Here is a 14,057-nt window from a genome sequence, read left to right on the forward strand (position 1 = left end):
CTTGCTAATACTCTTCAGTTAGATATCTAAAAACCATATTTGTGTTTCTGTGAATTTCGATTTTTTAAGTGGTGCGACGGTTTTCGGCGCGGAGGTTCAACTAAAACAGCCACTATCATTGATATTTCACGTGCGACTGGCTGCCGCTTTCACTTGGAGATCTCCAGTGTTTTGTAGATTTTTTAGCCACAAAGTTTTATACGTTGACCAATGTTATAAATATATATATATATAAAAACACAATATGAGTAATATTTTCACACTCCTCATACCTCTAAAGTAAAAAAAAATCCATTTTCACCTCCAAGCTCCTTTCACGCAACCGAAAGTTATACCGGCTTTGGGAGCTTTTGTCAATTATATACATTTACATAACTTTTACATGTCTGATGTACTCACTCATTATTATAAAAAATGTAGGCTTAGGAAAATAATCAAAAATTTTACGTCCTGGTATGGTAGCGTTTATATTATTTAATTGTACAATTCTGGGTTCAAAGGTTTGTAAAATTCGAAAAATATTTAAGTTGTAATTTTTCACTTCTGTCATATGTTCTTTAACTGTAATCAGGCTTGTGCATTGCGTTTTATATTCCTGATCTTATTAGCATGTTAAATAACTAGTCTTCCTTTTATATTTCCCAATAATTAAATATATAATTAAATTTTTTATTCAGTTTGGTTGTGCTACATGTGTTAAATTTTAATTAGTTTTGTATTTGAGTATATTTGTTTATATTACAGTTATGGATTGTTTGTTACAGGTTAGCTAATCGTGATTGTCTGGTAATCATTTCGTAAATAATACATGAAGGAAAAACTCAGTAATGAAGCATATACATTATTAATAATTTTGTTTATTTTGTTTTATTAACGCTCCCAAAATTTTGGTATGTATTTTATTTATTATTATATCCTTATTTTAAGCGTTTTCTGCAGATTTCTTTTCTAGTTTCCATTTTTTACATTTTTCTTTGTTTACCACGGAACTGAAATAAAAAAATAAACTTTTCCTTAAACTGACTAAAACGTTTAATCTTAAAACTATAACGTTGTTTTAATACTAATAACTAAATAATCTACAGAAGGCTTTTTACATTGCCATCGATAAACAACTATTCCATTAATTATCATTTGTCATAATTATAATTAATTGAACAAATAGAGTTTTAATGAAATAATTTTCAATTATAGTTTACTAGTTATTAAGTCGTTTTCCACCAAGATACGAACCTCTTTTTGTGGCTCTGATTTTATTATTTATGTAATAATAACAATTAATATCATCTCAAGTTGTTCTCACCAAGCGGTATGATCGTATTTTAATAAATTGCCGGTTTGCGTGTGAGAAAAATGTGTATTTTACTCGTAATTTTCATTGGTTTTTTGAAATCATACTGTTGATTACGCCACTAAGATTATCAGCAGTAAACTGGTTGATAAACATAGTATAAAAATTGGTTAACTTATGCAACTGTATTAAAAGTTTAACATATTGTTATCGAAGGTAAGTAATTTACACATATTTTAAACGCATAAAAATAAAGCTCTAGTATAGTCTATATACTAGTTACATTTAAAATAAATGTTTTTAGTATATTTATCTCTACTTTTTTGATATTATCTATTTTGTTGGTGAATGGTTTACGTTTTATTAACCCTATCAAAATAATAAATATTTAAGTTTTTCATCATCGTCTATTGTGTAAATTCTGAAATATTACCTGGGAGCACCTTTCCACAGTTTTTGTTAATGGATGGATATTTTTAAAAATTAATGCTCTAAATTTAAAAAAAAAATTGTAGTTAGGAAATTTTCAATTAATTTTTTGTTAATTTCTATTACAAGTTTTTTCTATATTTTTCCTTTTTTTACATTAGGCTAAAATTGTTTGTTAAAAAGTAAATACTTCAATTTTTTTAACATCCGTTTTTATATTTTAACTCTGCAATTCGATTCTACGCTAATAGTTTGGTCGCTGTATGCTTGCAGAAAATTATATTGGGAAGTACGCGTGTCATAACACGATGGAACATTTTTAATAAATGTTGGACGACCAATTTTAGCTTACTATAATAATATTAGATATATTATTTTATATTAATGGATCATTTTATTAGATGTAACAAAAACAACTAACTACATATGCAGAAAATTGGTGAACATGATTTACGCTAACATGTAGGAACATACTACATTTACGGTAGATCATAAAACGCTTGGTAAATTTATACCTTTCTTAAACTGGATGATGTGGGACATCGGAAAGACGACGAATAGTAGTTATGTATTTGGTTATTGTTACAGATTAGAATGAATGACACGATTTATTAGAAAGAAAAGTATTCATGTCGGTTCATTGGATAATCTTCCTATGATAAAAATTTTTAAATTATCTACTACTTCTATTAATGTTTTTATCTTAGATCTTAGTATGTGATCATATTCTCCATGCTTAATTGTTAAATATTTTAAATTACTATTCGCATTACTGAAAATAATTGTTGTTATATTGTTTCATAATCATTATCTTAAATAACAACATTTTTAAGGTTGACCTAAATTATATTTATTGTGATATTTGATTTGATTTTAGGTGTATTTAAATAAATTGATAAATTATTTTAATGTAATATGATAAATTTAAAAATCTCTGGCCGATCCGTAGATGGTGTTCGGGGGGCTGAGGCTTTGCGTTTATTTCGTATATTAGGACGTGTTAACTTATTAACTTCATGTTTAACTGAAATCGTCACATTATATTTTGCTGTGTGTCATTATTAAAAGCAAATATTATTTACTGTTAGGGCAGGTTTCATTGCCGATAAATATTGACAGTAAGATAAGTTTTTGACCATATATCTAAATCTGTTGTACTGAATCGGTTAAAACAGATTAAAAGAGTTTTGATTATGAAATTTCATAAAAATTTTTAGTCCTTCTGTAGTTTGTAATCCATAAATGATTTTCATGTCACATTAACATTTTGAACGTGTATGTTCACTTCGCCTATATTTTAATGAAAATTGAAAAGATCCTATTTTTATCTGATAGATTCTTGGTTCATATCCCAATCAGTTTTGGTAATTTTTACCCATCACAAGATTTATTTTACCATTACAGTTAACTATAATTGGGTTAAGAAAATCTGGTAACTTTAAATGAATTTATAAGTAAATATTGTTCAACTTTGTTGAACAATTATTTAACTGTTGTAAATTTAATTGTGGTTCTTGTTAAAAAAGAAAAAGTTACTTACCCCATAATCCTTCTTGTCCAAGCTTATTATAGTACTTGTCAATAATTTTACTTTCAGTAACCGTATCTTCGAAGGCTATTTTACCGTATTTAATCGTTTGCAGAATAAAAAACTGTACGTTCTATAAAATAAAAAAATAAGAAAACATTTTTTTTAACGATTGATCAGGTCTGTAATAATGAGTTTAATTTATTTATTTATTTTTTTTTGTTTTTAATAGTCGTTTATTAGAAAGTAAAATAATATTAAAACAAAAGAATTTGTGTGTTACGTGGCATTAGTGAAATTATTGTAGTTTATGATTGGTTTTCTTTGGTTAGAATTAACTACTAATTTATTTAAAGAAAGAATCTATCGACCCACAGATGATTGTTATGTATTCCTCTATTTCTCTTGTCGCTTAACTCGTATATATTATGCATGTATTTTTATTGTACTGTTACTCAATTGCATTGTATTGTTACTGTTTTTTTATATTCGGTGAAGATATTCTGATAAAATAATTAATAAAAAATATGAAATTTATTTTTAACAATGTAGGAACGATGTATTAGGTTAAATTAACATGATGTTGATGAGAAATGTTATTTTTTGAAAATAAGAAATGAAAAGAATCACATAAAATATAAAATGTTATGTAATGTAGTGTGAAAATACGATCAATAACAAAAGATACAGAATATAACATTTAAATCAACTGTGGATTAAACTTTCTTATCAAGTATTTTTTGACATAAAATAAAAAATTAATATTAAATTATTCATTGTTTGAGTTCAAAAAGATGCCAATTTCTTTTTATTCCGAAATATTATAAGAGTGTTGCTTCCTTTGTTTTCTTCCTCCGTGTAGTAATTATGTGTATATATCGTAGGTGAACTGAAAAATCATGCTTATTGTAATAATAACCCCATGACATTTTGCAATGCGTACGACAAATTGGAAAATTATCTTGCAATTTCTATGATTAGAAATCGCTAGATAATTTTCCTATTTGCCAGGCACATTGCAAAATGACAACGCTCATTATAAAAACCTGATGTTTCAATTCGCCCACGACGTATTTAAGCGATGTATCATTTCTTTTCCTGCTAATTATTATTCGTGTTTTTCACTTTACTAGGGTATGTTTTATCATAGTCTCCTGATTTAAAAAGATTTTGCAAATAATTTTTACTTGTCGGAATTAATTTTACAATTAATTTTATATAGCATCAAGGGCTTTCTCTAAACACAATTATTTGTTGCACATGTAGTTTTCTGTACAGCGTAGCTGAATTAAAAAAAAACAAAAAAAAAAAAACATTAATTATTTTCGCATGCAAGTCGCTGGATTTATTGACGTGTTGATTCGTGTCACGTGTAAAACTTCAGTGTAATATAAAATTGTGTAATATATTGATGCATTTATATTCCTCTTCTGAAATAGTTATTTTTTATTTTTTTCTGTCTTAACTGTTTTTACCGTTTTAGTTTTACTTTCTCTGCGAATATAGATATAATAGCTTTGTTAAAGGGTAAAATATGGTGATCATATCAAAAATAGGGTATTGGGTATTTACTATATCTTTTCATTTTAGGGTCCAACTAGTTCATCTAGACCAAAAAAGCATTTATAATTATGTGCGTACGTACTTTTATGTTGCACAGGTTTTGGCCTTACATCTCAGGATTGACCAAACTGTTTTTCTTAAAATTTGGCCCAAATAATACCTCTATAAATAGGGAATTGAACATCTTTTTTTGTAAATTTGGTTAAGGAGGAGGGATATCGCGAAAAAACCAATTTCAATTTTCTTCAGAGGAATTTAGGGAAAACGCAGATTTGATACTTGCAGTGGATATATAAATTATCTCTTTTTTTCTTCATAAAATCAACCTCTACCGCTTAAAATAGAAACATTTATTTTTTGTTATTTTGCTCTATCTCCTTCGGTTTAAATATTTTTCAAACGTTTTTTGAAAGTTTCCACTTTATGTATACGCTTTCAAAAAATATCTTCATTTTTTTTTAAATTACAAGACCCCGGACTTAAAATGTAGAAAAAATTTTTTTTCTTAGTTTTTATTTTTTATAACCGGAAATAGTCATGCAATACTTTTACGTAAAAGTATTGAAAAAGTATTATAACAAAATACCATTTTTTTTATATTTATATTTGACTCTAAAAATATACGTTTTTTTCTGTTTCTTTTTATTTATTCTTTTTAATTTCGTGTAATAAATTTTTAGAAAATTTCATTGGTGTGTTTTTCACAAAAACACACCAATGAAATTGGTGTTAAATCGGTTTAAACCAAAACTTCATTTTTTTATTTTTTTGTAAAGGTTGATGTTATTTTAAGTTGTTTAATTTTCTACGGATTAACGAAATTCATGCCCGTACACAGGCTTAATTTGTAACAGTAAAATTATTTTATATAAATGAGATGAAATATTTAATAAATAATAATAAATAATGGATAATAAATAATAATAATAAATAATGGAATTTTTAACACTAATAAATTAATTTATCATAAAGGAGTAGCATATCCGTAATCGGGTGTAGGCCTGTAGTTATCGGTGAAAGAATAAATTTATAAATAATTTTTTGCCTTTAAAAAAATAATCTTAACGTTCAAAAATCGAGAGTTCTATTTAGAATTAATTTTAGAAAAATGATATAAATGTGATACACGTCTGACTATTATTTAAACATTTAGTTCCATAAAAATTCTTATTTTAGTGTTATTGAAATTAACAGAATCATCTTGTTCTCCCTTTACCAAAAATAAAAAAGTAGTGGAAACCCTGTTTAGATCTTCGATCATGTCAAACTTAGCCGCACACTAAAAATTTTGTTATATAACAATAAGGTAATTGTTTTTGCTTTTTTTTTTTGTAAAGCTTCTTACTCTGAACTAACTTTTAATAAATAATCCGCTAAAATCCTGAAAGAATTTTATTTTCTATGGTAATTTTTTTTTTTAATTTTACGAATTAGTAAAATAAATGGCTACTTACATATTTATCAGTGCACAAATAAGTTCTGTTCAATAATTCAGTAGTTACGATTTTATTATCTATTATCTTTTGAATAGGTTCCCAATTACTTATAGGATATTGTGCAAATGGTAAATTTTGTATTAAATAGCACCTGTAAACAAATTTAAAAATGTTTTTTTATTATATATAAATGCATTATTATTTTCTTTTCACATTCTTTCCATTTTATGTAGATTGTTATCTCGTTTTATGAATAGTAGAAGCTTGTTAGAATTCTTCCTAGAAGTTTTTGGAATAAAAGAAAATTATGTAATTGCAGGATAAAAATACAGTGGACTAGGCTGAATATACATACTTAGGACATCATCGCCATCGGTACGTGTCTACAGTAAAATAGTTATTACCATATGAATCGCCTATAGATATTGTAGGCAGTTTGGAACAATTAATGAAGAAAAATATTACGAATTCATAGATATTCATGTAAATCAGAAACTGTCTATTCTGTTTTTCTGCGTTTTTGTGACTAATTTCTTTGTGATTTAGGCATTGGTGACGCTGGAGTTGTAATGTTCATTATTTTATTATCGGCGCTTATTATTGGAAGCGTATTGCATTGATTATATTTCTCATGAAGAAATTTTTTATATATGCAAAATTTATTTAAACATTTTGTCTTTTATTTTGTAACTTTTTTATCATAAATTATCTTTAGTTAGGTCTTTATCTTTGAAATTCATAGATTTCTATAAGTATTTTTTAATATCTTAGTGCGAAAATTTGAGAAGTATGCTTGATATTTACAAACGTAAAATTTGGTTATCTTTCTTCATGTGTTGTGATAATTTGACATTTTTAGGATACATTATTTAACGATTTTCTTTCGTTTGTGTAAAACAAGTTACCTTCTTTTATCAATTTCATTTACGTATTGGACGTACATTTTCTTACCTTACAATTCCGTTTAGATCGTATGTACCTAGTTTATGCGCTGACTAAAAAGATTTTTTTTGTTTCATTTAAATAAATCCAAATTATTTCGGTATTGCTAAGTTCAGGTGATTTTCTTCTTTTTGCACACCTACATACGTGTATATAAGTACGTAGATTTAGTAAATACAATGAATGAGTTGCGTAAAGAAACAGGCTTAGAATTACTCTCGGCTATTATTTTACATAAAAAAAATATTTTGGCATTCAGTGAGTTTTAAGATATTTTTTCTCATTTACCGTTCATCTTACTAAATTCTTTATTTAAATAGTTGACTACGACTACAAACGAGAAAAGTATTCTTTTATTAATAAAATGTAAAAAATTTATAAATCTCTTTTGTTCTGAATTTTACTGTTATACTATTTTGAATTTTATTCTACTTAAAAGCACGACAAATTTTCGTGTTATCCTTTTCATTAATTAGGGTTAGCGCCATTTTCACTTACAAATTTGTTATTGTTTGTATTTTATAAGAATTTTTTTATATTATAGAAGAATTACGAGGTCCGGCACTATCCGATAGGAGCATTTGGTATTTGGCATATTGTGCAGCTACCGCAAGGAAACAGATCGACATATCGGTCCGCAGGTAACTTTTTCCAGCAAATCCACTAAAGATACATTGACTTCAGTTCCCGTTATCTTCGGCACGGTTCGATCTACCCTCAGAACCGAAAGCGGGTAAAAGCAAAAAGAAAAAAGGGATGGTCGGTAAGAATCAATTTGAGGTTAAACTGCAGTAATGATCAAAGATTTCAACCAAAGAAAGTCAGGGTTATCTTGTGGCAGCGGACTTTCATTCCGTTCTCAACTAAGAACTTTTTAAAATATTTTTGGTCAGCAAAATACTGGTAGCTGATTTTGTGTTGTTGGACTTAAATATACGTTTGCACCAAAAATGTTTATCCTATCCGCTTTTTTCAAATTTAACATCTCTGTACGTAAGTTATAAAAATAAACTTTATTTACCTCTATAATAATTAACCATCATATACTAACCGCTATACGATCACGACTACCACGGAAGTCAACATGCAGATACTGCATTCAAATACTCGTGTATTAATAATCAAATGTTTGCCTTCTCTCACAGCCACATCTGCTAAAAAGAATTATGAACCCCTGTCGGGGTGATTTTGTCTTAATTGCAACAAAATTAAATATTATAAGCCAAAATTATAATTTTTATTCTTAATACTTACTGAGGCGGGTATATAGGTTTTCTGTTTTTTACTATTCCATAACCACCAGGTAGAGCAATGAACGTTCCTAGTTCTGCATTCGGCATTTGTTTCATTTGCCTAAACATAATTTTTTTTTTCTAATTAGTGATGAAATTACTTCTGTGTAATTTTTAATTTAGAAATGCATAATGTATATAGAAATTTAGAAGTTTATAATTTACTTTTCAGATCTTGAACAAATATTCTTTAAACTTAAAAAGTGTTTATAAAACTTGAAAAAAAAAGTTTTGTAGAAAATATGGAGAATAAAAGAATTCATTGATAGACCATAGTGAAATTTCATTATGCCAAATTTTATGGTTTTATTTAAGCTATTAAAAAAAAACGAATTAATGAATCGTTATGTAACTTACTAATAAATTTTTAAGTAAAAAATGCATGATATAAGCAAGTAATAATTTATATTGTATAAACATAATACAAGGAATAAAAGCAGTTTACTTATACGTTTATGTAAATTTAGAGTTAGATGATCATTTCGATTGTTATACAAACAACACCACTGATTAATTAATTGTTCTCGTTTTTCTGTAGACAATGTATGTGTAAAACTTTCTTTTAAATTTATTTTTATGTGTAATACATGAAAATAAAAACCAAAGCAATAATAAAATATATTAACTAATAAAATGAATTTATTTTTATTTATTTTCTTGATGGATTATTTACGAGTGAATTTATTGTTAGATGGTGTAGGCGTTATTACAAACAGTTGTTTTATATTTAATCGATTCTAACCTTTGTTTCGTGAATTAGAACAGTTTTTACATTAATTAAGGGATAAAAATAACTTTTTTATCTATTACCGTTCTTATTATTATTTATTTATAGTGGTCTTTTTTGTATGTTATAGACTTTAGTGAGAAACTACTCCTAATATAATAAAATAATTTTGTTAGTTACCCAGGAAAATATGAACTTCGAGGTACTTGGTTCGGCCATAAATGAGGATTTCCTGCCACGGGGTTTGGATATAGTGGATGTTGCCCAATGTTCATCATTCTGCTTCCTCCCAACATATTTGGATTCATGCTGAAATAACGTGATATTTAAGCATTATATTTAAAATGTATTCTTTCTTTCTACTATTAACTTATTTATTTCTTTATCTATAGTAATTACTATTCTCGTATCTAATAACTTTATTAACAATTAAATAATATGCTACATCGAATCATATTTTAACATACGTTGTGCTGCATTTACATATTATTGTTCTCTTTAAATGTTTTTTTTTTAAATTTACCGTGCTTCATTTAAAAAATAAAGTCTTATTTGAGATTTACTGATCAATCAAATTATTTTTCTAACTTTATTAAAAAGTCAATTTGATTTGATCACGTTAGCAATTTCGTCAAGCTTACTTAAGTCATTTACTTCGTTTTGTAATATAATATGTCTAATAGTAAGTATAATAAATTCTCGTGTTTCTGGAAGTGTTTTCGTTTTTTGCACATTTTCATATCATTTGAAAGAGATTCGCTTGGCGTACCTCGAGGTACGCTAAGCAACATATATATATATATATATATATATATATATATATATATATATATATATACAGGATGATTCAGGAGGATAGAGCTATACTTTGACATTCTAGAGGTTTGTAATTCTATATTAGACTGATTTTTACATTTATACCGTTTTGCCGATAAAATCTTAAACTGGTTACATGAAACTAAAAGTTCGAAAGCATATTTCAGTAGTTGCTAAGCGCGGGAACATCACGGGTGAACATACATCACATTAATAGATAAACCTAACATGAAATATATTTTACAGTAGTTATAATAATTGTCTTTATTGATGTCACTAGAAAATACATTACAGCGAAACAGAATAACATTACACCTACAATTAGACAATACTCATGATCCGTGAACCGTCTGAGGGGTTGACAGTAAACATTAAATTGAAAACTATAGACGTATCAACAAAAAAAACCTGAATGTTGTTATGAAAAAAAGAACATAAATTGAATTGTTAGAAACGAAAAAAACGTATTACAAGACTTATATCCTAATTCTGGACTAAACTCGTTTTTTGAATGTAAACAGAGTGCGTCACACTCCACAGGAAAAAGCCTCTCAAAAACAACAAAACACACAGAGTAAACGAAACCACCTTCCACCTAAATCCACGCACTGCTGCCAACTCCGAAATGTTTTTTCATATATTCAATGAATATATTAGAATTATTTGTCAATACTAATCACGGTATTAATTTTCTTAGCGCAAAAAATTAAAACTGTGTGATTTTATTTTCCAAAATTTAGCAGCCCAGCTTCTTTTTTATTCAAATTTATATTACAAATGACTAAGGATTTTTTTAATAAAGCAACAGCCATATTCTAAAATATCCTAATTTTGTTTTACGGAAAAATTATGAGAAGAAAAGTATTTTAAAAGAAATATAATAACAAACAATACTGCTTATAGCATTCACGTAAAAAAACAACTTTATTGCAATTGACTACTTGCGTTATATTTTTGCCAATAAATTTGAAGCTTAACATTGGAGTTATCACAGATACTCCGATATTTTTAACCCCTTCAAAATAAATAAAAATAAAAAGAACAAATTTTAACATTGTACAATCTGGATGGAAGTGTATGTACTTATGTATACATCCGTACGTATGTATCTGCCCTGTTTTTGCTTCATATCTAGTTTTTTTGAGCCGATATGAATGAAATTTGGCAATGGTTTCTTATATGTGCTGTGTAATTTTTTCTCCCTTCGTTAAGTGAAAAAGAAAATTTTACCTTTGGGTTACGTATCTAAAACTTTCATTTCAAATTTTGCCTAGGTATATTTTTCAAAATAATTGAATGCCTCTTAGATAACAAAAAATATTTTCAGCTACTCTTAGGTCTTATTTAAACTTTCAAAAAGGAGTGGGGCAAACTTGATCGTTTCTGAATTCAATGTCAGATTGTTGTCCTAAATACTTAATTTTATTCATTACTTGTATGTTGTATTTGTATATTTGGTTATAGATTCATTCAAGGATAGAAGAATATGCTTCTATTTGTTTTTTTGGGTTTTTTCAGCAATTGACGTTTGAAATCATAATATCTTCAGACTGGTTTTATAAATTTTTATGAAATTTTGTTGCAAATTCTTCAGAATATGGTTAGTTGATGTAATTTAATTTTGGTTGTGCGATAGTCGTGTCCGACCCTTGGGGATTCCAATTTCTTGGAATTGTCCTGACAGGTTTTTTTACGGGTGGTTTGCCATTACCTTCTCGGGTAGTTGGGTTAATTGAAACCCAACCACCAAAGAACATTGGTATCTACAATCTGGTATTCAAATACATATAAAATCAACTGTCTGTACAAGGACTCGAATATTAGAACTTTCGACTTAAAAAATCAGCTGATTTTTTGATAACGTGTTTAACCACTAGACTAACCCTGCGGGTTTATATTTTTATGTTACAATTAATTGTCTTCCTAAGTGGTAGTCTATCCCTCGGTAGCCAGAGTTATGCAGGCTATTATTACTATTTAAAAAAATATATATTTCCAACTCGGACATGACACATACGAAACATAATGATGTAGTTATTTAATGTCAAGGCTGTTTCTTGATATTATTTCTTATTGATTAATAAACGTGAGAAAGCGATTTTCAAAAAATGAGCTGTTTTTTAATAGCAAAAAAATTGAGTATGCTCCTCCCCTTTTGTCATTAATAATTTTTTATTGACTTGAATTTTTTCATTAATAAATATGTGGTAAAACCCGAATAAAAAATTGTAAACAATATTTTTTTCTACCAGTTATTTACATTTTTCGATTTAACTCCCGATTTAAGTTTAACTTTATTAATAATGATAAATCACTATTCAAATTAATTACTTTAAAGTTAATTTCTATTTTTATTTACTACAATATAAAAAAATCCCATTAAGTGAATTTTATCATTAATCTGGATTCTAATCATACTCATCCTTTCTAAACTTCCTCGTCCTTTTGAAAGTAAATCTCGTTCGCAACTTTTAAAAAATAATTCTGGCTGCGATTATTTTTTCAGTTTTCGTTTGATTTTTGAAAATGTATTTTGGTTAGTTTACTAAGTAACCACAACGATAATAGGTTATGAAACTCGTTCAATACATGTTAGAAAACTACGAGTGAATTCTTGTTATTTACTTCATTCAGCATATCAGGCCCAATAAACATGTACCCTTACAAGATTCCTTAGTTTACCATTGTTTTCAATTTAAGTAGATTCGAGTATAAATATATTAAAAAAATATTTTTTTATATTCATTCTAATATTAAGTTATTTATTTTTTTATCTCCATAATGTCGTTCTGCTTTAAATGTTTATTGAATTTACAGTACTTTATTTTTTCCAAATTAGGCCTCAGTCGAAATTTACCAATCATTTTTAAACTATCCTTCTAATTTAAAAAAAAAAAATCAGTTTGATTTCATCAATCAATTTTGTGAAGTTTATCTACGTAATTTGTTTGGTTATATTATGTAATATGAGTAATAATAAGTGAAGTAAATTCTCGGTCTCTGGATACGGTTTTTTTTTTTAATAATGTGATTGCTCGTTTTTTATACCATTTTCAGGTGATTTCGTCTGTCGTACCAATAGATGACCCATATCCCATATCCAAATATGTTAGATGTCTTGTATACTAATATATTAATATCTAAACTGTTGCAGTTTTATACTTTTATATACATATATATATATATATATATATATTTATACATGTTTGAACATTTTAGGTATTAACAAGTTTGTTGACATCATTTTGGAGTGTTAAATTTTATATTCTTTGTTTGAACGGTTTGTTCAGAGATAAAAAAAAGTACGACACTTTCAATGAATAATTTTGTTTTTTACGACAAAATAAATTTTGGATTTATTACTCTTTTAGTTTGATTTTTAACTAATAATAACATATGAATTCTTATTTTGAAATTAGTTTGTGGTTAAAATTAATATTTATTATTTTGTAACATATGACATAATGCAATAATTTATATTTAAATTCCCCACATGTATACCGTTTTTTTTTTTTTTACCATTTGTTAACAGAAATCGGAAAATCCCTTATCAAAATCAGTTCACGGCGTTGTATAATCGATATGAATAGTTCAATTTTTCATGTTTTATCACCTTATTAAAATTAATGTTTATTTTGATTAAAAATAAGTAATATTAATAATAATAATAATATTTATTTAGTCAAAAAAAGTTAGTATGTTAACTTTGTATTTTTCTACTTTGCTTATTATGTAGAGCCATAAACATCGGGCATTATGTATTTTTTTGAACACAACGTCAAAAAATCGTTCGTTCAGTTTAAACACTTTTACTGATAATGATGGGTTTGTACGTATGATGATTTTTTAAAAATTCGTTTGTACATTTTTGCTTCGTTTTATTAGTGCTTTTTTATTTTTATTTATAACCCTTTTTCGCTATTTTTTAGTTTTTAGTTAGAAAGTTAACTTATATAATAAAATAATTTGTTAGCTACCCAGGAATATGTGGAGGTTGAGGTACTTGAAGCTGCTGGTTAAAAAAATTTCCTAC

This window comes from Lycorma delicatula, chromosome 6 (assembly GCF_047948215.1).
Source record: "Lycorma delicatula isolate Av1 chromosome 6, ASM4794821v1, whole genome shotgun sequence".
Classification (NCBI taxonomy): Eukaryota; Metazoa; Arthropoda; class Insecta; order Hemiptera; family Fulgoridae; genus Lycorma; species Lycorma delicatula.